The sequence below is a fragment of the Panthera pardus genome, unplaced genomic scaffold, assembly GCF_024362965.1.
Source record: "Panthera pardus isolate Hobbes unplaced genomic scaffold, ASM2436296v1 HiC_scaffold_2, whole genome shotgun sequence".
Classification (NCBI taxonomy): domain Eukaryota; kingdom Metazoa; phylum Chordata; class Mammalia; order Carnivora; family Felidae; genus Panthera; species Panthera pardus.
In genome coordinates this window covers 50,415,674-50,438,240 of record NW_026526765.1, presented here as the reverse complement: position 1 = coordinate 50,438,240, position 22,567 = coordinate 50,415,674, and the positions used below count along the sequence as shown (strand labels likewise).

Here is a 22,567-nt window from a genome sequence, read left to right as displayed (position 1 = left end):
AAAATTTTTACTATTTATATTTGATCCATGGAAATTAAATTTTGATTGTGGCATTAGCTAGGAATCCATTTTTACATGGGCTTGTTTTTCTCTTGTGTAAAACAAGTCTGAAGATAGCAATCTAGCAATTTTACTCCAAGGTGTTAGAAAGAGACTATTGGACAGACGCACCAGGAATCATATGAACAAGTTAATTATAACGTAAGAGCAGCAACAACAATAAAAAATCTGGAAATAACAGAAGGAATTTAATGTGGAGAACTAGTTTTAGAGCTTTGGCAGAGCTGAAAATAAGGTGAGGCATCTCGGAAATCGACAACTGCAGGGAACTGCTGCCATCTCTAGGAAAGAAGACAAAAGGAAGAGCTATAGTATGATTGGAGCCCAGGAACCAGGGTATGTGGCAGGACCCGGAAGTTAGAGGAGGAGCCTCCAGCACCACTGGATGTACTGTGCAGCCAGGGCTGGAGCCATGGTAGAGTGTGACCAGCAAGAACTGGACTATGGAGTAGATGCAGTCACTTCCTGAGATGCTGCCCTCTAGTCTACCGTCTGTGCCTCTATTGGCCAAACCTAACCAGAAGCCAGTGGGCAAGACATCCTGAGAAATGTGGGCTACCAAGGTCAGCATCCTGTGATATAGAGGTAAGCAGGGAAGGTCAGGGAATGGATTTGAGCACTAACAGACCAGTGACAGGCATAAGACACCTCTCACATCTGGCCCTAATGTACCTTCCTTCTCTCATTTCTACCACTCCTTTCTCTCTTGTTTTGTCTCGGCCATGTCAAGTTATTGGATATTTCCAGGCTATGCTATGTATATTCCCATTCTTTGGCTCTTTGTTTAAACCATCCCCTCAGCTTGGAATTCTTCCTTGTCTGCCTTGAAGTCTTACTCATCCTTCCAAGTATTAGTTTATGTCCTCATCCTTGAAACCTTGAAACCTTTCCAGTCACATTTGTAAGTTTCTCACCCTCCAAATACCCTTTAAGTATTTGGGTCCCTAAGATTCTGTCCTTGATCCTCTTTTAGCTCATGTCACTGGGTGACCTTAGTGGGTGATTTCGTCCATCCCCATGACTCTCAACTTCCACTTAAGTAGTGATGATTCACAAATTGTGTCTTTCCTAAACGCCAGACCCACATATATAGGTACTGATTAGACATTTCCACTTGCCTTTTTTATAATGCCTCAGATTCCGTATGTCTGAAACTTAACTACCAAACTCCCTTTCCCAGTATATTTGTACTATATTATATTCAATTGCCCATGGGCCATATTTAGAAATCACCCAGTGCTACTCCTTTCTTATGATCCCTTCCCCAGTTATAATCAATCATACCAAATCCTGTCAATGCTACCTCATTTACATCTCTCAAAGATGCACTCTAAAACTTTGGCAACATATATTAAAAACATAAAGATAATGTTATGGGTTGAATTGTGTCTCCCTGAAAATCATTTCTTGGAGTCCTAACATTTAATACTTAAGAATGTCATTAAAAATTTTTTTTAATGTTTATTTTTGAAAGGGGGGGGGCGCACTAGTCGGGGAGGGGCAGAAAGAGAGGGAGACACAGAATCCGAAGCAGGCTCCAGGCTCTGAGCTGTCCCCACAGAGCCTGACATGGGGCTCGAACTCCTGAACCACAAGATCATGACCTGAGCCGAGGTCGGATGCTTAACCAACTGAGCCACCCAGGTGCCCCAAGAATATCATTTTATTTAGAAATCAGGTTATTGTAAAAGTCATACTGGAGTAGGGTGACCCCCTAATACAATATGACTGGTGTCCTTATAAAAAGGGAAATTTTGGACACTATAGGCAAACAGGGAGAATGCCATGTGAAGATAAAGACAGAGATCAGGGTAATGTAGCAGAACACAAGGATGGCCAATGATGGCCAGCAAACCACCAAGAGCCAGGAGAGTGGCATGGAACAGATTCTCACTGCCCACAGAAGAAATCAACCTTCTAACAGTTTGATCTTTACTTTCTAGGCTCCAGAACTGTGACAATAAAATTCTATTGTTTAAGCCTCCTGGCTTGTTCCAGCAGACACTTTGTTCCGGCAGCCTAGAAAGCTAATGATAAATATGTGTACTCTTTGACCAGAATTATCACACCTACTAATTAATCCTATGAAAATAATTGCACAAGTGAACGAAGGACAACTATAGTGTTCATAATAGCATAATCAGAAATAACCTAAGTGTCTTAACAGTGGGACACAGAGTGCATCATTTATGGTATATTCAAACAGTGGAATGCCATATAGCTTTTAACAGTGAGGGTGTATGTATAAAGCTTGAAAGAAAAGGACTTTCACAATATAGTTGTTACTTAAAAGGGGCTATATGAGTTATTATGATGTGTGTTTTTTTTGCAGCTTAAACTTCTGTGTATTATAAATGCATAGGAAAAAGTCTGAAAATATATCAACATATTTACAATAGAATTTCAGGTAATTCACATTTTTATCCTTTTGTTTATCCATCTTCTCTTAAGAGCTGTGGCTTAAAAATTAACCAGTGTTTCTAGTTTTCTTCCCCCGCTAGCCTCTTCTCTTTGCCTGGGTAGATTCACAATCCCTCCCTATCTTGGAAAGCAGGACGAAATAAAGAATAGGAGGGGGAGAGGAAGAAGGAAAGGGAAGTCAAGCTGATTGAAGATCTAGAACAGAAAAATTAGGAATTTAGAAAGCAAAATTATCAGTGTGACCTGTAGGAGGAAAAGTTTTGGGGAGGTATAGTTATGAATGAGAGAATCCAGTGTAATCTTGGTTGCAGAGAAATGTGGAAGAGAGAAAAAGAACACACGAAAAGTGTTCCTGGGGGTTAAAAATGAGACCCTGTGGGGGCTCCTGGCTGGTTCAGTTGGTGCAGCATGTGACTGTTTATCTTGGGTTCATTGTGAGTTCAAGCCCTGCATTGGCCCTAGAAGCTTAATTTTAAAAAAAATTTTCTAGAAGAATAACAACAATAAAATACTTACTAAAAAATAAATGAAATTTATTTTCTGTAAAGATTGTTGAGCAATGCAAGTTAAAGCTCAGAATTTCATTTCATTTTTAAATAATTCTTACCTATTTAGACTGTACTTTTTAAAAAATATATTTATTTATTTTGAGAGAGAGAGAGAGAGAGAGAAAGAGAATCCCAAGCAGACTCCGTGCTGTCAGTGCAGAGCCCTATGTGGGGTTGATCTCATGAACTGTGAGATCATGACCTGAGCCAAAATCACAAGTTGGACACTTAACTGACTGAGCCACCCAGGTGCCACTACACCATACTTTTTTAAATGCAGTGTGCATATAGAGAAAAGACCCAATTGAGTCTAGGATTTATAGGTTATGGTTTTCTGTAATAAACATATAGACTGCAATTCACAAACTGAAATATGCAAGAAATATAACTATTTTTCTATCTTTGAACTTAACTTTTATTTGGGGATGGGTAATTATTCTATCAGGGGGAGAAGATGAGCCTCAGACAATGCAAGTTTTCTGAGGTAACATTTAAGTGGAGGTAGAGGATAAACATAGGCTTAGTTAATGTGAGTCACATGGAGAAGCCATCTGGGCCTCAGCTCTTAGAATGATAGCATCTTTTGAGATGTGCATCTTCCCATAAGGTCTTTGGTCTTTTGTCCACCCATGTTCCTGTCTTTTCTGGTTTGATGAGTCTCTTTGCTAGGGCCATGCTTTTTTTGAGGCAAGAAGGACCCTCACTGGGTCTATTTTATTCCCTGAACCACACAGGGTTTCCCTGAACCACACTGGGTTGTGGGTAAACTCTGGGGTCTTGTCACCTTCAGAGCTTAATATGGGACTGGGTTATGGGCCCATAAATGCACTTAAACTACCAGATGAGTCTGTCACTCTCAATTCTTGCTAGGGTTTCAGCCATTACATCGTCAACCCCCTAGCTACCTCCCAGCAGGTACCATGATTTCTTCCGATTTCTTCCTCATGGACACCTACTGATATTTATCTCTTTTGCATTATCTCCAATTCTCTCTCTCCCCCTTGGCCTTGGGAAGTCTTGCCACAGTTTTGTGCTATCTAGATTTCTTAGGCTTCTGAGCATCCCTTCACTCTCTATTTCTTAGACTTTTGTTCTGTCTTCTGTCCATGAAGTAGTCAGCTACCCAGTATTCCATCTATGGCCTACTTGTCTCTTCCCAGGTTCTCTTCCACTCCCAGAGAATTAACTACCACTTCTGTGTTGACTCCTGAATGTACAGTTCCAGTCCAAAATCAATGCCCAGTTGCTGTATCTGTCTTCATGATCTCCCATAAGTCAATAAAAACTTACCTCAAATTCTAAGGGGATACAAAGAAAGGATCTCTCATTTAGATATAACTGCAGCTGGCATCTCTCTGTCTGCACAGCTCAGGAACTTGATCATGTCACTTCCTTGCTCCACATCTTGAGGAAAAACATATAGTGGTCTATTCAGGAGCATGGCCACTTGACAGAAGGGATCATTTTATCATTGTTTAGAATTGTTGGCAATGTAATCATTCTTATTATTGTTTTCAAATACTCCACAGACAATGCCCCCTGTCTTTGTCTACACCCAGGGTGGACCGTTCCAGTTGCCTTCTCTTTGGTGTGCCACTGAGAACTGTAGGTCTCCAGCCTCCTCTCCTTATTTCCCTTCTGCCTTTCAAGTAAGGATCTAAAGAACGCTTTGCTGTTTCTCACTTCTGTGTTTTTTATCATGCTCTCCCCTCTGCCTGAAATTCCCCCATTCCATACACATACATCATCCGGCTTCCCCCTACTCTTTAAGATTCAGCTTAGTGTCACTTCCCCCAGGAAGCTGCCTCTGCTCACTCAACTCTGAGTTATGTGTCCCTTCTTGGGCTTCCATAATGTCTTCTAAATACTGAACCTCTGCATTGTCCACATTGTACTCTAATCTGTTCATGACTACATCTTCCTCAGTTATTATGCACAAACCCAAGGTAGTCCTATTCATTTTTATATCTCCAAGATCTAGGGAAATATTTGTCTCTTAGTATGCCTTCAACAGAGGTTTACTGAAAGAGTGAAAAAATGAAATCATTATTTTATATTTCACCTATATTGATTAAGGTTTAACACATTTAGTGTTTCTGAACTATTAGATGTACATGCTGATAGTAAAGGGTGTTTAGTATTATTCTTAGGATGTAAGTTATAAATTCTACAGAACACTTATTTTCATGAAAAAAAAATGTTTATTTAGTAATCTCTTAGTATCTTATTTCACTTCCTTTCCTGATGCCCTTTAGAAACCCTCATATGAACTTTCCACATATTTACTTAAGGCCTGACTAGTCTCCACACAGGCTGCCTTGATTCTGCACCATTCACAGATCGAAAGACATTTTTGAGTTTTAAAGAATGTTCTTCTCTCGATCTCTACAGATCTTTTGTTGTAGTAAGACAGTTATGCTCAGTGACTGAGAGTTTGGGATTCAATTATTATTCCATTCATTTAACTACACCAATAAATGGCGATAGAATTCAGAATTCTGAGCTACAATAAGGTGGAATTTTAAGAGGCACTCGAAATTCTTGACAGCTGAAGTAGGGCCATTTTAAAATACACATGATGGGAAACTCAATTGTGAAATGTTCTCTTTGCAGTCTTCTCCAAAGAGATGCGTCTGGAAATGACTTCTTTTTCCAGGGGAGAAAATATAATCTGCTCCTCTCTTCCCATCACTGCCTTTAATAAACCATCAAGTCTTACAGATTTTTTTTTCCTCCCAATGTCTCTTATAACCATCCCATTTATTTTAACTGCAGCAGCCTTATGAATGTTCCATCACTTACCATATCTTATGTAGTGATTCTTTAGTGTTGAAATATTTTTAAAAAGCTGGAAGCAGTGGTGTACTTGTAAATGTATCACAACCAGCTCTTTGGGTACAGAAGCTCTGTTTGTAGCACTTGCCAATTTCCTTGGTGTAAATACTCCCACCAAGGCAGATTTCAAGCTATCAATTTGATGTCACTGAATAAAGAATTAGAGAGAGATGTACACACTCAGCTTTCATGAGCCAGTGCAGAGCTGCTACACGTCTGCTCCAGCACACCACTGGCTAAAAGATTAATGTTTCTCAAGCACCATTAAGTAGACTACTCCCAAATTCAGGAATCTACCTGGACCTCTAATGCTAACTGTGGAAACCACAAATATGGTCTGTTCACTCTTCTCTATCACAAGTACTATGCTAGGCTACTTGATTGAAGACTGCAATAGCCATTTAAGTGATCTCCCTGCTTCCACTCTGGCCCTAGAATTCTCCACACAGCACACAGACTGATATTTTTAAAATCTTAATTTGATTATGTCACCCGCAGGGAGGCAATGTGCCACACCAGGGACTATGCCTGCAGTGTTTCATGGAGTTATATAGTGCCCAGGCTGTATAATCAGCCATACCTAACACCTCTGCCCTCTGCTTAAAATCCTTGGTGGTTTTTTCACAACACTTGGGATTTGTATAATATTTATACTTGTGTAACAGATGGTGTAACATGGCCTCCGAGGGTCTATCTGATCTGACCTGAGCCTCCTCTCAATCCAGCTCCATCTGTTCTGTTCTAGCACATCCAGCCCTTTCCAGGGCCCCACCGGGAACTCTCCTCTCCTTGTTCTTCCCTTGGTAATCTCATTTTCTGAAGTCTCTGCTCACAAGACACTTTCTCAGAGAGGCCTTTCTTGAACCCCTAATCTAAATTAAGTCCTCTCAATTAGTCTTGTTTTTCTTCTAGACAAAGACTATTTATTAAAAATATTATTTTTATATTTTTTTATTTTCATAACAATACTTTGTAGTTTACTGTCATCAATTCTCACATTTAGGTCAAAATGAATACAGGGGTCCCTGGATGGCTCAGTCAGTGGAGCCTGTGACTCTTGATCTCCAAAGCTAGAGCAAGATTCCTGTTACTTATGTATTGGATTTCACTGTATCATACCTTTTCTGAGTCATTACATACAGAATAGTGAGATGAATGGACGGGTAAGGGCCAAAGGGAAACAGTACTAGGGACAAAATCACATTGATTAATGTTACCAAAATACTAACCCAGCACACACACTTTGGCAGTTTGTTTGGCAATTCCAAATGTTTATGGAATATTAATATTTGATGTCAGCCTTCCACTTGATTATAAACACCATGAGGGCAGAGATCATGTCTCTTTGGTTTATTTTTATATTAAAAAGTACCTGGCACATAGTAGAAACTGAATAAATATTTGTTGAAGGCGTAAATAAATTTAAACCCCTTAGGATGACATTCAATATGTTTAACCAAATGATGATAACTCCTTGCTTTAAGAAGCTAATTTTATTTCTGTATTGACCGACTTTCCATGTCACCTGAAGTGGTATAGTTATTGCCTCTGTTTGTCACTTGTTCAAGACTTTATCACTTTTTTGAATATTTTGTTTTCTTACTAAAAATATTCTTTCTCTTCTCTAATCATCTTTTCTCCTTTCAAACTGACCTTTGAAAACTGGCCGTAAAACTGACCTCCAAACAACCTCCCGTGATTGGCCTTGCTGGTCTATTCACTTAGTTTCATTCATTCCTCCTTTGAAAAATACTAAACAGTCACTGTGTATTGCATATCATTTTGGGCATTGAAAACATAAATATAAATAAGACAGAGAAAGTCTCTGTTTCAATAACCAACTACATAATTAAAGTATCTCCAAATAGTGGTGAATGCAATTAAAACACAAATATAGGATGATGTGTAAGAAAATGATTGGGGCAGAACATTAGGTAAGGATTTAGGAAAGGACTTTTGAGGAGGCAGTGTTTGGTCTGATGTGAAGAAGATGTGAGAATAGAGCATTTCCAACAGCATTTCTGGCATGAAGGTGAACAGGTACATGGACCTGGTGCAGGCACAAAGCATTCCTGGAAAAGCAGGGGTGAGATCATGACTGGAGCTACCTGAGCGAGAAAGAGAGTGGTAGGAGTAAGGGTAGAGAGGCGGGCAATGCCAGATCAAGCAGGAACCTGTAGGCTAAGAGCAGGAGTAGGGATTTTACTGTAAATGTAAGGGGGTATTTTAGAAGCTTTGAAACTTGGGCATGTCATGGCCTGATTTATGTTTCAAAAGACTCATTTGGCTGTTGGGTTGGTTATATACATCGACTGCAAAAGTGAAAGCAGAAAGACCAGGAAGAAAGTAATTGCACTAACTCTAGAGATGATGATAGCTTAGCATGAACTAGGGTGGTAGTGAAAACGGAGCAAACAGGGATATGTTCTAGAGGTAAAGCTAATAGGCTTCCTTGGATTTGTTGGGGGTGGGAATGGAGGCTGGGGTGGATGTGGAAAAAACAAAATCAAATTTGATTATTAGATTTTTTTTTTTTTTAATTTGAGCAACTGGGTGTTGATGGTACCAAATACTAAGATGTAGAAGCAAGGACAAAAAGATTAAGGTGGGAATGGAGATGGGGTGGGGAGTGGGAGTCAAGCATTCTATTTAATTCTTGTAAGTGCAGATGTCAAGTTTGACCTTGAGAGTATGAGCCTGGAGCCCAGTGGAAAGCCAGAGCATGTAGTGGTCAAGAGAGGAGGCTCTGGACCCATCTTACACAGTTTCAAATCCTGGCTCCTTCTCTCTATGTGGGCTTGAACAATTTACTTAACCTCCTTGTGCTTCAGTTTCTTCATCCATACATTGGGGATAAAAATAGTACCCCATAAATTTGTTGTAAGGATTAAATTAATACACAGAAAGAATTTACAATAGAGTCTGGCACATAGGAAGCATCCAATAAGTTTTAACTATGATTATCAATATGGGTACAGGTGAGGGCTAGAACATAAATTTGGGAGTCATCAGTGGAATTTTAAAACCATGGGATTAGATGATATACCCTCAGGAGAGAGTATATTTAATTTTTTTAACGTTTTTTTTTTTTTTTGAGAGAGAGAGAGAGCACAAGCAGGGAAGGGAGAGAGAGAGAGGGAGACACAGAATCCAAAGCAGGCTCCAGGTTCTGAGCTGTCAGCGCAGAGCCTGTGGGGGGGCTCGAACCCACAGACCGGGAGATCATGATCTGAGCAGAAGTCGGACACTTAACCCACTGAGCCTCCCAGGTGCCCCGAGAGAGTGTATTTAAAGAAGGCAAGGGGCAGGGAGTACCCAGATTCACGTCATGATCTCGTGATATATATATATATAGAGAGAGAGAGAAACATTTAAAAACAGAAGAAGAAGGCAAGGGGCCCTGGGCCAAGCCATGGGTCACTGCAACATTTAGAGTTGAATTAGGGGAAGCAAAGTAGCCCCAGAAGGAGAGTGAGGGGGAGCTGCCAGGAGGAAGGAGGAAACCAGCAGTGTGCAGTCACAGGAGTTATACTGAGTTGAATCCTGTCCGCCCAGAATTCATGTCCATCTGGAATCTCAGAATGTGACCATATTTGGAAATATGGTTTCTGCACATGCAGTTGGTTAAGTTCAGATAAGGTCATACTGGATACTGATGAGCCCAGAATTGAATAACTGATAATCTTATAAGAAGCCCATGTGATGATGGAGGCAGAGATTGGAGTGATGCATCATCTGTAAGACAAGGAGTGCCAAGGATTTCTGGGAGCTGCCAGAAGCTGGAAGAGGCAAGGCATGGTTCTTCCTTAGAGGATTCAGAGGGAACACGGCCCTGCTGATACCTTGATTTTGAACTCCTAGCCTCCAGAACTGAAAGAAAAAAAATTTTCTGTCGTTTTTAGCTTCCCAATTGTGGAACTTTCTCACAGCGGCCCTAGGAATCCAGTGCAGAAATCAAGAAATGGAAATGTTTTTGGAAAGAAGGAAATGACAGATTCTTTGAAATGCTACTGGTAGTAGTAGTAGAATAAGATGAGGACTGGCAAGGGACTGTTGGACCTGACAATGAGGAAGTCTTTGATGATCTCACTGGGAATGGTTTCAAGGGGTATTTGGGGTGGACTTGTAAGTGGAGTGGGTTGAGGGGCAAAAGGAGAGTGAGGAAATTGAGATAGCGCTATAGACAACTTCTCAGAAAATCTTCGCAGGGATATGGGGGGTAATGGTTGCAAGGCATGAAGGGAGGGATTTTTTAAAGACTGCCATCCTAAGCATGTTTGTATGCTAGTGGTAGTTATCCATGAGAGAAGGAAGAGAAGTTGATGGTATGGGGGGGAGGGGGAAGGGGAATTATTATAGGTTCTAAGTCCTTGAACAGCAAGAGAGGCTGTGATCCAGATCTCTAGTGGAGGACATGACCTTTGACAGAAGCAGGGAAACTTCTCCCACCTGAGGGGAGTGAAGACCAAGAATATCACCACGAAGCTGGTAGATCATGGAAGAAAGTTGAGGAACTTGATCGGTTGCATCCATCTTCTCAGCTACTCACTCAGCTGAAAGTGAATGGAGGAGAGAGAGTAGGTGGTATTGGAAGTTTGAGAAGAAAGCAGAGTGAGCCACTCTGGGGAGTCGAGAACAACCTCACTAGAACAATGCAATGGTTCTGTGTAGCAGCACTGAAGGCTAAGCTTTGAGATTCATGGTCGCTTGTGTGGTTTGTCCAGCAATCTCAGCTGCTCAAGTGCAGGTGCTGAGCAGATGGTGGGAAGGAAAGTTAACATTTATAAATGAGACATTTAAATGGTAGACTGTAGAATCTATGCTGGGTAAAGAAAGAGGTAGGACATAAGAAAGGTATGTGAAGAGTTGGTAGGGTCAGTGGATTGGAAGCTTGATGCTAAGAAGAACACACGAATATATTTTTAAAAAGAATATTTGTAGGAGTGATCACAGAGAAAGATGCTCAGAATTGAAATTCTGGAAGTTGATGTTAATGACAGTTTGAGAATTAACTATGATAACAAATAGGTGGGAGAAAAAGATCATTTACACGAGAATGTTAAATGAGGAGATTAGGAAGGGGATTAGGAGAAACAATTGCTTGACAGGCAGAGGGTTCCCTTTGGGGGCAAAGAAAATGGTTTAGAACTAGGTAGAGGTGGTGTTTGCCCAATATTGTGAATATACTAAATGCCACTCAATCATTCACTTTAAAATGCCTAATTTGGGGGGCTCCTGGGTGGCTCAGTTGGTTTAGTATCTGACTCTTGGTTTTGGCTCAGGTCATGATCTCACATTTTGTGGGTTCGAGCCCCATGTCGGGCCTGCTTGGAATTCTCTCTGTCTCCCTTTCTCTGCCCCTCCCCTACTTATGCTGTCTCTATTATTATTAATAATAATAATTTATTATTATCAAAATAATAAATAAATTTAAAAAAACAACAACAACATGTGGCTAATTTGATGTTACGTGAATTTCACCACAATTTAAAAAAAAGAAAAAGGAAAAAAATCCCACATGGATTATCAATGTTGTTGAAGTCACAAAAAATGGGGGCACAAAAACTCTATGAGGTGGATAGGACAATTATCTCCATCCTAAAAAATGAAGGAACAGAGGTATAGAGAGGTCAAGTGATTTGCCCAGTGTCACACAGGTAGTCAGGGGTAAAGCTTAGGGGGGGAAAAAAAAACAAGAGTAAAGCTTAGAGGGGGTGCCTGAGTGGCTCAGTCGGTTAAACATCCAACTTCAGCTCAGGTCATGATCTCACCGTTCTTGAGTTTGAGCTCTGAGTCAGGCTCTGTGCTAACAGCTCGGAGCCTGAAGCCTGCTTCAGATTCTGTGTCTCCCTCTCTCTCTGCCCCTCCCCCATTCATGCGCGTGCTTGCTCTCTCTGTCTCTCAAAATTGAATATTAAAAAAAAAAAATAAAAGAACAAGGCTTAGATTTAACTGAAGTTTGGGTTCTGGACTCAGAGACGTGTCTCTATGAACAAACTCATTACCTCTTCTGGTATATGGCTAGACCGACAGGAAGCAGAGCACAATGTGATAATTCATTTAAACTACCTAGCATAGAGCCTAGAACATAGTAAATGCCCAGTAACTATTACTGTCCTGTGCTAACTACTCAGTATTGCTTCATTTCCTGTTAAAGTCCAGACTCCTTAGCATGCCATGGAAAGTCTTTCCTCAGCTCCTGAATAGAGCCCAGTTTACTTCATCTCTCCCTACATTCCCTCTGGAAATCTGAGATCAAATCATAATTATACTGCTTTTCATTTCTTGCATGTACTTTACACTCTGGGGGTATCTGATTTTGTTACCCACTAGCCGTCAACATTTTTATCCAGAAAATTTATTTTATTTTATTTATTTGCCCTGCCCTCCAAGGCAAACTTGGGCAGATCCCAAGACTTCTTAATGGATGGGCATTCCTACTCACTCTAAGTTACAAATCACAGTCTTGATTCGGTAATTAGAATGTGTCCAGTCAGAAGATTGATTAAATGCTTCAATCTCCCTTCAGTGAAAGATCTCTCCATATGTGAAGTGGTGGACTTCTGCTCTGTCCCCACTGCCTTCCTTCCAGTGTACCAGCAACTGCATCAGACCCTACCTGGGTGGAAACCGCTCTAAGTGGGACAGGTCAGGGATGGGGAAGTTCATACTTGTTGGGGGTCTTCAACTTCTCTGGGTCTAGCAGATGGCTACACTTGAAGCTTTCTCTTTTAGTACCTAGTGCACTTTTTTTTTTTTTTTTAATAGCAGTTGATTGAAAAGATACAGGGATAATACAACAAAAAGTGATTTGCTAATAGCCCCAGGATGCTAGTCCACACAGTGACTTAGAAGGGGGACCTGGTTGCAAGAGTACTTAGGCTGCTTCCTCATTGGTTGCTGGTTACTTTGTAGAATCTGAACGATCAGCACCGGACTGCTACTGGTCTATCAACTAGGAGAAGCTAGCTGGCTTTTTATAACTGACCAACTAAGGCAAGCTGGTGGCTCTCCATGGGTTGTTTGAAGATTCTTCTTTTTTTAAATTTTTTTTTATGTAAAAAAAATTTTTTTTAATCTTTATTTATTTTAGAGAGAGAGAGAGAGTGAGCAGACACAGTGCAAGTGGGGGAGGAACAGAGAGAGAGGGAGACACAGAATCTAAAGTAGGCTCCAGGTTCTGAGTTGTCAGCCCAGAGCCCAACGCAGGGCTCGAAGTCATGGGCTGAAGTCGGATGCTTAACCGACTGAGCCATCTAGGTGCCCCAAAATTCATTTTTTTTAAATGTTTGTTTATTTGAGAGAGAGAGTCTCAAGCAGTCTATGCGCCCTCAGCACACAGTCCTATGTGGGGGCTCGATCCCATGAACTGCCAGATCATGACTGAGCTGAAATTGATTCAGAATCTTCACTGACTGAGCCACCCAGTACCCCTAGAAGATTCTTAATTCTTCAATGACCTGGGTGGATGCATCCCTATTCTAGGTGATCACATGTGACCCTAGGAATTGGATTCTTATCTCCAACTTCTTACTATCAGTCTCCTCTGTCCTTCTATTTAGTCCTATTGTACAGGACTCCAGACAACTGGGGCCATGTGGTGCACATCTGCTCCTTGGGAAACACCCACACACCTTTTGCTTCCTTTGATAAACTCTGATAATGCTCATCCGTCCCAAGACAGCCACACTGTCTTTTACTCTCTCAGTCTTTTGCAGAGAACATATTTCAACTTCTGTGAATGGTCTCACAGAAGATCTCTCTACCATCAGACCTGAGCAGAAGGAGGTAGTGTCCCCCATGATGCTTCCTTTGCTTGGTACTGACAGCAACAGCTCTCTCCAGAGAAACTTCTCTCAAATCCCCTCTCTGCTCACGCTTTTACACCATTATCTGGATAAATGGGTCCAGGAGCCTTGGAACTAGTTTGCTCACATTCCTTTTGTAAACTATGCCCAGGGAGAATTTACTTCACACCCGTGCTGACATCCCATTGTATTGTTTTGGCAAATCCCTGAGGCAGGATGTGTCCCATGTTAACATCCTAAAATGTGTATGTAAAATGTGTGCTCTTCCCCTCTTTGCCTCAAGTCTTTACTCACCAGGTGACTCCTTATCTATTTTTCAACAATTAGAATGCCTTTTCCTTCCTTCCACCCTGTGACCCCACAGAATGCGCTAATCCATCCCATTTGTATTTCCATGGTAAACTTTGCCTACCTTATCATAACCAATTTATTTAGCTTTATATTAAAGCCATTTATGGGTCTGTCTCCAAACCCAAGAGACTGAAAGTTCCCAGGGACAGGGACTCTTGAGATTTACTCTTTCATATTCAAAGACTAATATAAAATTACCATTAGTAGTAGCATCAAAAACATAAAATATCTAGGAATTAATGTAATAAAAGGTAATGCAAGACCTCCATGTGAAAAACTAAAAATCTGAACTAGATCTTAGGAAACTTGACAAGCCAAAATTCCAAATTTGATTCCAAAATTGATAAAGAAATACAAAGAGCCAAGATTCTCTTGAAGAAAAGAAAACAAAACAAAAGAAAGAAATTCAGGGGAGAGGACTTGCTCAACAACCTATCAAGACTTCTTATTTAGCTAGAGTAATTGAAACAGTTTGGTATCCACATCAAGGTAAACAAACCAGTGGAATGGAATAGTAAGTTCAGAAACAAACTTACTCAAATATACACACCTGACTTACAATGGATGACACTGTGGAGCAGGGGGGGAACAGGCTTAAAAGAAGCATTTAATAGAATTTAAATTAAGAATTTATGTTCATTAAAAAATACCATTTAGAGAATGAAAAGGAAGCTATGGAACAAGAGGAGATTTTTGCAGTGTATATAATTGACAAGGGGCTTACATTCAGAATATAAAGGATTATAAAACAAAAAGCAAAAGATAAACAACCCAGGAGAAAATTGGGTAAGAGACTTGAACAACTCACAAAAGAGGAAGTCCAAAGGCCAGGAAATACGTGAAAAGGTACTCAACCTCATAAGCAGTTGGGGAAATGCAAGTTACAAACTCACTAGAGTGGTTAAAATTTGAAAGACTGACAACGTCAATTGTAAGCTAGAATGCAGAGCAATGGGAACTCTGAGGGATTGCTGCTGGGAGTGTAAATTGGTACAAACACCTCTAAGTTGAATACTTCCAGACTATGGCCCAGCAATTCTTTTCTAAAGAAATGTGTGCCCATGTGCACTGGGAGACAAGAGCAAAAATGTTGATAGCATAATTTGTAGCAGCCCCAAACTGGAATTTGGGTGTTCATGAACCCAAATGCTCATATATAGCAGAATGAATAAACAAATATTCTATGCATGTGATAGCATTCTATACCGCAATGAAAATGGCTGAACCGCAGTTTCACACAAGAATATAATTGAATCTCAAACACAACGTTAAGCAGAAAAATCTGGTCACCAAAGAATACATACTATAGGCATCCATGTATATAAAATTCAAGTACAGGCAAAACTAAACTACAGTATTTAGAGATTCACGCTTGGGTGGTTAAACAAAGAAAAGGAAGTGACTATATTAAAGTCAGAAAAATGGTTACCTTTGTGGTGAGATAGTTGTGATGGGAAAGAGTATGTGGGGATTTTCTGGGGTATTAGCAAGCTTCTATTTCTGGAGAGTGATTAAATAGCTTTGTTTTATAATTTGTTAAGTTGTACAATTGTGTTTCTATTTATTATTTTTTTAAGTTACTTCCTTCTGTTTATAACAGCATATTACACTACAGATTAAAAGGATTGAATGCCTTAGGACTCTTTTAACTGCAAATAATAGAAAACTCACCCCACAGTAGCTAAGCAAAAGTAATGTATTGGCTGATATGAAGAATAGAAGGTGGACATGCTGGCTTCACATGAGGCTTAGAACAGGACTCATACACTGTGACCAGGTCCTGGTTTCTTTTTGTGTTGCAGGTTCTTTGACCTGCTTTGAGACATTTTCAGGCTGGCTCTTACCTTTTGGATCCGAGATGACTGCCCGTAGTCCTTGAAATTATGGGATTCCTTTTTTAGATCTAGCAGGAAAGAGAAAGCTCTGGTCAAAAGCTCTGGTGTTGAGTCTTGTCCTGATTGACTTGGGTCATGAGTCCTTCCCTGGACTAATCACTAAGGGAGATAGGGTAAAGTGATTAATCCACAACAGACTGCATGGCTAGAATGTTCAAGATGATATTAAAAAGAGAAAAAGGAGAATAATAGATATTGGGAAGGTAACTAACAAATGTCTATGACAATCAGTACCCATTCTATTTAGCTAATATCATCATGCTTGAAAAGCAACACACAATTTTGCATTACTAGCCATCTCTGTCTTAATCAGAATTAAACAGAGAAAGTGGCTGGGTAAAATAGAGGTACACCAGCAGAGCTTAAATCTGAAAATGATAGCAACAATACATTTTTCCCTCCTGCTGATGTTAGAGATTCCAAACAGTCCACAAGTACTCAGATGGATTAAAAGCAAAACTGGTTTGTAATACATAAAACTAAGGCAATGGGTGAAACTTGAGTGGATCTTGGTTAGGAAAAATGTTACCTGTGAAAGATATTTTGGGGAGAAATGTGAAAATTGGAACATCAGCCGGATAGTAAAAGATTAGGGAATTATCATTTATTTTCTTAGGTGTGGCAAGGTCATTTGGTAATATTGGAGAAAGCTGTTATTTTTAGAAGAGGCAGCCTGCAGTATTAAGGGGTGCAATGTGTTGATGTCTGCAATTTACTCTCAAATAGCTTAACAAACAACACATACATATGAAGCAAATACTCAAAACGTTAACAATTGCTGAATATAGATGAGCATATGAGTGATGATTGCAATTTTTTTAACAATTCTGTATATTTGAAGCTCTACAAGATAAAAAAAGTTGGGAAAATAAAAAATGTTTTGGGGGAAAATCTGAAAAATCCAAACCAAATAAAACAGGACTTGTTTCTATATTTTTTCCCTCCCGTAGCCTCCTGTAGACCTTAGGTCTATAGGAGGTAGAAGAAGATAAATTTATTTTGTTATTAAAACAGTGTAAGTTCTATTGCTTTTCCAATCATCCATGAAAAATATATATTCAGCACCAACCATGTATATGCGTTTCTTATTGTTAATAGGCAGTTATAAATTTATCTCTGTCTGACTTTATTACAGAATAAATGTTGCCAACCGGATACCAAAGACAGAGGGAACTACTAACAACATATATACTGAGGGCTTACTTTGTACCAGGAACATTAATATACATAGTTTTATTTATTTTTTATTATAATCCTGTGAAATAGATACTGTCATTAATCCTTGTTTTACAGATGACAAATGGAGGTGTTTGTAAATTATGAACACGTGGCACAGAGTCCCATATCTAACAAGTAGGGGGTATCTGAATCTAACACTAAATCTGTCCTTGTACACTGCTGGTGGGGATGTAAAATGGAGCAGCCACTTTAGAAAATAGTGGCAGTTGCTCAGAAAGTTAAACACAGTTACCACGTGACCGGGTGATTCAATTCTACTCCTAACTATATACCCAAGACAAATGAAAATTTGTGTCCACACAAAGACTTATATGCGAATGTTGATAGCAGTACTATTCATAAGAGCCAAAAAAAGTGGAAACCACTCATATATCTATCAACTAGTGAATGGATAGACAAAATGTGATATAGCTATACAATGGAATGTTATTTGGCAATAAAAGGAAATGAAATAACTATACATGCTACAACATGGATGCACTTTGTTGCTAAGGGAAAGAAGGCAGACACAAAAGATCACATTTTGTATGACATAACCTATATGAAATGTCTAGAATAGCTAAATCTGTAAGGGAGAGAAGGATTAGTAGTTGCCTAAGCGGGGGAGGCAAAGAGAATGACTGCTAAGGGATACAGCAGGTTTTTTGTTGTTGTTTTGTTTTGTTTTTGGAAGAGAGGTGGTGATGAAAACGTTCTAAAATTGATTGTGATGGTCGCACAACTCTGTGAATCTATTAAAAACCATGGAATTGCACACTTTAAAAGTGTATTGTATCATATGTGAATTAGATCTCAATTATATCTCAAAAAAAGTTTATTTCCCCTTTACTGAACCATGTTGCCTAAGAAAACTTTAGTTTTCCTCTTAGAATCGGCTTTAAAAATCAAACCGTAAGGGTAGTCAGGTCGAAAGAGATTTTATATGTCATTTAGACTCTTCTATTCAAAAAGTTAATTATTTTGGAATTAGATGGAGAAAACCTCAAAGTGCCCATAGGAATAAAGTAAGTGAATAAAATGCATACATGAGAATTCACCTTCATATCTCCAGAGTTGGCTCTCTGAGTTTTTTGGATTTGGGCCCCATTACGTGAAGTCTGTTATGTGAGATCTTATCTCTGGATCTAGAAGGCGTAGTGAACTGGCCATCAGCTATCTGCAGATTTGCAACAGAGGACAATTTCTATGGGATTTATTAGCAATAGCTGGTTTTATAAGGCATTCAGGGACGAGTCTTTTGGAATGGCTAGAGCTGTAACAAACATGCACTCTTCCAAACTTTACGCCTACTTCCTCCTTAAAGTTGCATACATTTAGTGAATAGGAAGATGACCTTTGGAATCCTGAATGGTCTCCCATTCCATAGTCATAAACATTCCAGTTCTTTCCTTCTACCCCTGAAGCTAATTCCTTTTATGGCCAGGTTTGTGGTATTTGGACATTTGCTTAAGCTTGGTTTCAGGTACTTATAGTAAGTTTTGCTCCTAACCTTTGCTTTTTTGGGTGCCTCTAGAAAGTGCTTTCTACACTGTAACTGCTTTTGAGTAGTCTTCTCTACTGCCCCACCCCCAGTCTTTTTCCCTCTTTTTTTTTTTTTTTTTCTTTTTTCTTTTTAGTTTGATTCAGTTACCTGCATCTGGTAATGTGGAGCTTTCCCAAAACTGGATTAGCAGCAATATAATAGCAGTAACCCTTTCATTACCAGAGTAATTTTCTTCACTTGTTTTGAACTTAGCATTTATAGGCAGCTGCTGTAAAACTCAAAGGTGAAAAAGACGTGACTTTGTCCTGCTTTTACAAGTCCAGAGTACTTATTAGTGAGGGTTATAGAACTTTGAAGCCATTTTTTTTTCCTTTTAAAAAGGAAATGTGAGTGCTGAGGTAAGCTTTTCCTCCATTTAAACAAAACACACAAATCCGGTAACAATATTAAAGGAATATTTTCAATATTCTGCAGTTTACCCTAAAAGAATAAATAAATCCAGTAAGAATTTAAGGTTATATAGATTTTGACTTCTTTGCAATCTGTTTCTGGCCTTATGTTTTCTTGCCTGAAGTCAGTAGTAAAGTTGTTAAAATGCGGTGATGGAAACCAAGGTATAAGGCTTTGCTATCTTGGGCAGTTTTCTGTTCTAGTCATTAGTCATGCGGCCTCTGTAATTTAATTTCTTACTTACCAGGCTGTATAAAGAGACTCATAAAACGGCCTTTCTAGGATGTAGCATGCCTGATTATTCTAGTCTAAGGCAGCAGGATGAAAGCTGTCTACAGAGAGTTATGAACATACTTCCCAGAAATTTTTAAAACTTCATTTCTATAGAGCTATCAAACTAGTGGAAGGGAAGTTACTCAGAATTTGAATGTCAGATGCCTCCAGGAAAGCTTTCTTTTACAATTTTAGCAAGATACAAAGGTTGTGAGGTATTGGAGATTTATGTTTAAAGCACAGAGGCCAGAGAGTTGAATTTCCAAGGAAGGCCCCCAACACAGAGATCTACATTGAAATACATTAATTTCTCTTGTAACAGGCCGAAGTTGAGGTTTCACAATTTCAGGATGATCCAGGATAGTTGCAACATTTTACCCACTCCTGGGTGTGTGTCTTTGTGTGTATAGGCACTACCAACATCAAAGGCCAGACTGGTTTCTAGTAGCTACGGGCTCTCCAGTTACCGACCAAAGACACAGCAAGGAATAGTGTAGGATTTTTTGTTTCCTGGAGAAGGGGTGTCAGGGGGTGAGGGATTTGTAGAGAGTCGGTGAAGTCCTAGAAAAACTGGGGAATAAGGTGTCTTGCCAAAGCAAAAAACACTAGCAGCATCCTTGATTTGTTCTGTGCACGTGAGACATGCTTCAGGCTTTGTATTGTGGGTAAGTGGGGAACAGTTCCAGCCCTAAAAGGTATATTGCCATTTAAATTAAGGTAGGGATGCTGGTCAGTGGGGCACCTTGGGAGGGGGGTGTGTCCACTTACCTCTATTTTGAACCTTCGACCAAAAGCAACACACAAATACTATTCAATTTCGTATTACAATAAAATTCTTTGAACAAATTCTTTAAGGGGTGGAAGTTTAAAATTAAAGATAGTGAACGTTTTCAATTCACTTATTCAGGCATCCAGTCACTTATTCAACAGAGGCTTATGGAGCGCCTATTCTATGCTAGGCACTGCTGAGCCATCACAGACTTGGTCCCTGACGCCATGGAGTTGACAGTCTAGTCCAGTCAGTGAGGGAGTTAAAAAAAATTCAGGCATCATTGCTACTGCGGTTGCACCGGGTGAAGATCAGCCCCTCCAATTCTCCCACGTGGTCGCAGCAGGTGAGTGTGGGTGTGAGCGTTCGCGGCTTCTGGTATTTGAGGAGTGTGAGAGCGCACGTGTGTCAGAATGGCGCGTGTCACAGTGTGCGTGCAAGGGTCGGGGTGGTAAGCGTCTCCACAGACGCTTGGGCCCGGCTGCGTGGGCCGCAGGAGGACTGCGTCTCCCGCCCACGTACTGGGGGCGGCGCGGGAACCACCCGGCCCGTGCGATTGTGAGTGAGCGCAAGAGCGCGCGCGCGCGCGCGCGCGGGGGCGGGGGCGGGGCGCGGCGCGCGCAGGCGCAGAGAGCTAGAGCGGACCGCGGCCGCCGCAGAGCGCCGGGGGCGGGAGGAGCGAGCGCAGTAGGCCATGGCCGCCGTCGGCTGCTGAGGGGCTCGGCCCGCGAGCGCCTGCCGCCGCGGACGATGGTGACCGCACGGGTCGGGTCGCTGCCGCCGCCGCTGCCGCCGCCTCCCAAGACGCTGCAACCAAGGCCCGGCGCGGAGGAGCCGCCGCTGTGAGCCGCGCCGTCCCGGCCCCCGCCGCCGCCGCCCGAGAAGAACGGGAGGGCGGGCGAGAGAGCCGGGGAGTTGCGGAGCTCGCCTGCCCGCCGGCGGCGCCGCCGCCCTGCAGGGAGAGAGGCCACTGCCCGAGGTGACCGAGCCGTCCGCCCTAGCTGGCCTCTTCTCATCCAGGCTCCCCCGCCCCCTTCGCTTCCCACATCCTTCCTTCTCCCCTCCCCCACTCTTTTGCCGGCTTCTTCCTCTCCCCCCTCCCCCGCCCCTTCCTCGGTTCATCTCCCACCTTCTTCCCAGTCTCGGCGGCGTCCACATCCCCTCTTCTCCCCTGGCGTCCCCTCCCTCCTAACCAGCTGCCCCTCTTGCAGACCTGTTGGCCCCCCACCAGCTCTCTCCGACTCTCTGCCCTCCCTTCCCACCCCCCTTCCCCGTACAGAGTCCCCTCCGCCAGCTCCAGGCCCTTGAGCGCCGCCTCCTTAATTGCCCACCCTCCCGGAGACATCCCTTACCTCCCCTGGCATTCCTAAGATGCTCTCTCTCTCTGAGCTCTGCCCCATCGCATCCCTAGGACCCCCTTTCGAGGTCTTTTCTAAGCAGCTTCCTGAGCTGCCCCTTCCTAGGTGCTCCTTTCCAGCCCCTTTTCTCTAGTTCCCACTTCCAACTTTCCCTCTTTTGCGTCTTTGTCCGCTTTGCTTCTAAGCTTCCCTCCCTCTTTCCTTTTGACTTATCCTTTGGTCTACGCAGCCCCAAACTCAGCCTCCTCTTTCCTTCTTTCATGTGGTTTGAGGTTGTTTGGGGGTGCGGAAAGGCCTGCCAAGCCATTCTTCGAATGGGGGCCCATTTGCTCTGCATCCCATCTGTCCTTTTTCACTGTGAGAGCGTTCTCTATCCCTTCCTTTTTGTCCCCATCGCGTCCTCTCTCGGCTGCCATCCCTTCTCCACCCCACTCCTGTTTTGCTTTTCCCACCCAGGACCCTTGCCTTCCCTTTAGGAATGAGTCCCCTTTCTGCTCGGGGATGATGAACTTGGCCCGTGTCTTTCTTTGGAAGCTTTTCGGTGCGTGGCGCGGCGGAGCCAGCACCCTTGGCCAGACAAGAGGGGAGCTCCCTGGCACGGGCCTCTTTACTGGCAGAGTTTTTGCGAACGTAATCCCCTAGCCCCGCGGCGGCAGCGGCCCTGCTGCTGCGCTGCCTGCTTTGCAGCGAGCTGGGTTGGGGTTACTATAGTTCAAACGCGGCTGAGATCAGCAGGCGTGGAGGGCGGGGGAGGAGGTGCGGGGAGAGAGGAAGGGGGCTTTGCAGTGAGAAGGCATCAAAGATTAATGGATGGCTTTGCATCGCTGTCTGCAGTAAACAGGAAACTAGTTTGAAAGGAAAGGAGAGGATTGTGTGCCTTTTTATTTTTTAAAATGCGGACTGTGCTCTTCTACTGAATCTTGAATCATGCCCAAAGGATGAGCTGTCGGTGCTGCAGTCGTGACCCAGGCTGAGCGCCCAATGGCAGAGAGAACAGTTTTTATTCCCTCTGTCTGGCTCCTTAAGAGTTGAAAGATGGTCCTGTTATTCAGAGTGGATTCTGTATCTTTGCCACTT

At 41.8% G+C, this 22,567-nt stretch overlaps 1 protein-coding gene across 1 annotated transcript in view; it reads left to right on the top strand.

Moving 5' to 3' along the window:
• Positions 1–21,003: 21,003 nt before the first annotated feature.
• RNF145 (ring finger protein 145) overlaps positions 21,004–22,567 on the top strand; it is a 58,444-nt gene continuing 56,880 nt past the window's right edge. Inside the window, exon 1 of the mRNA XM_019433746.2 lies at positions 21,004–21,111. The gene's annotated coding sequence lies outside the window, so the exon portion shown is untranslated. The remainder of the gene's footprint in view (positions 21,112–22,567) is intronic.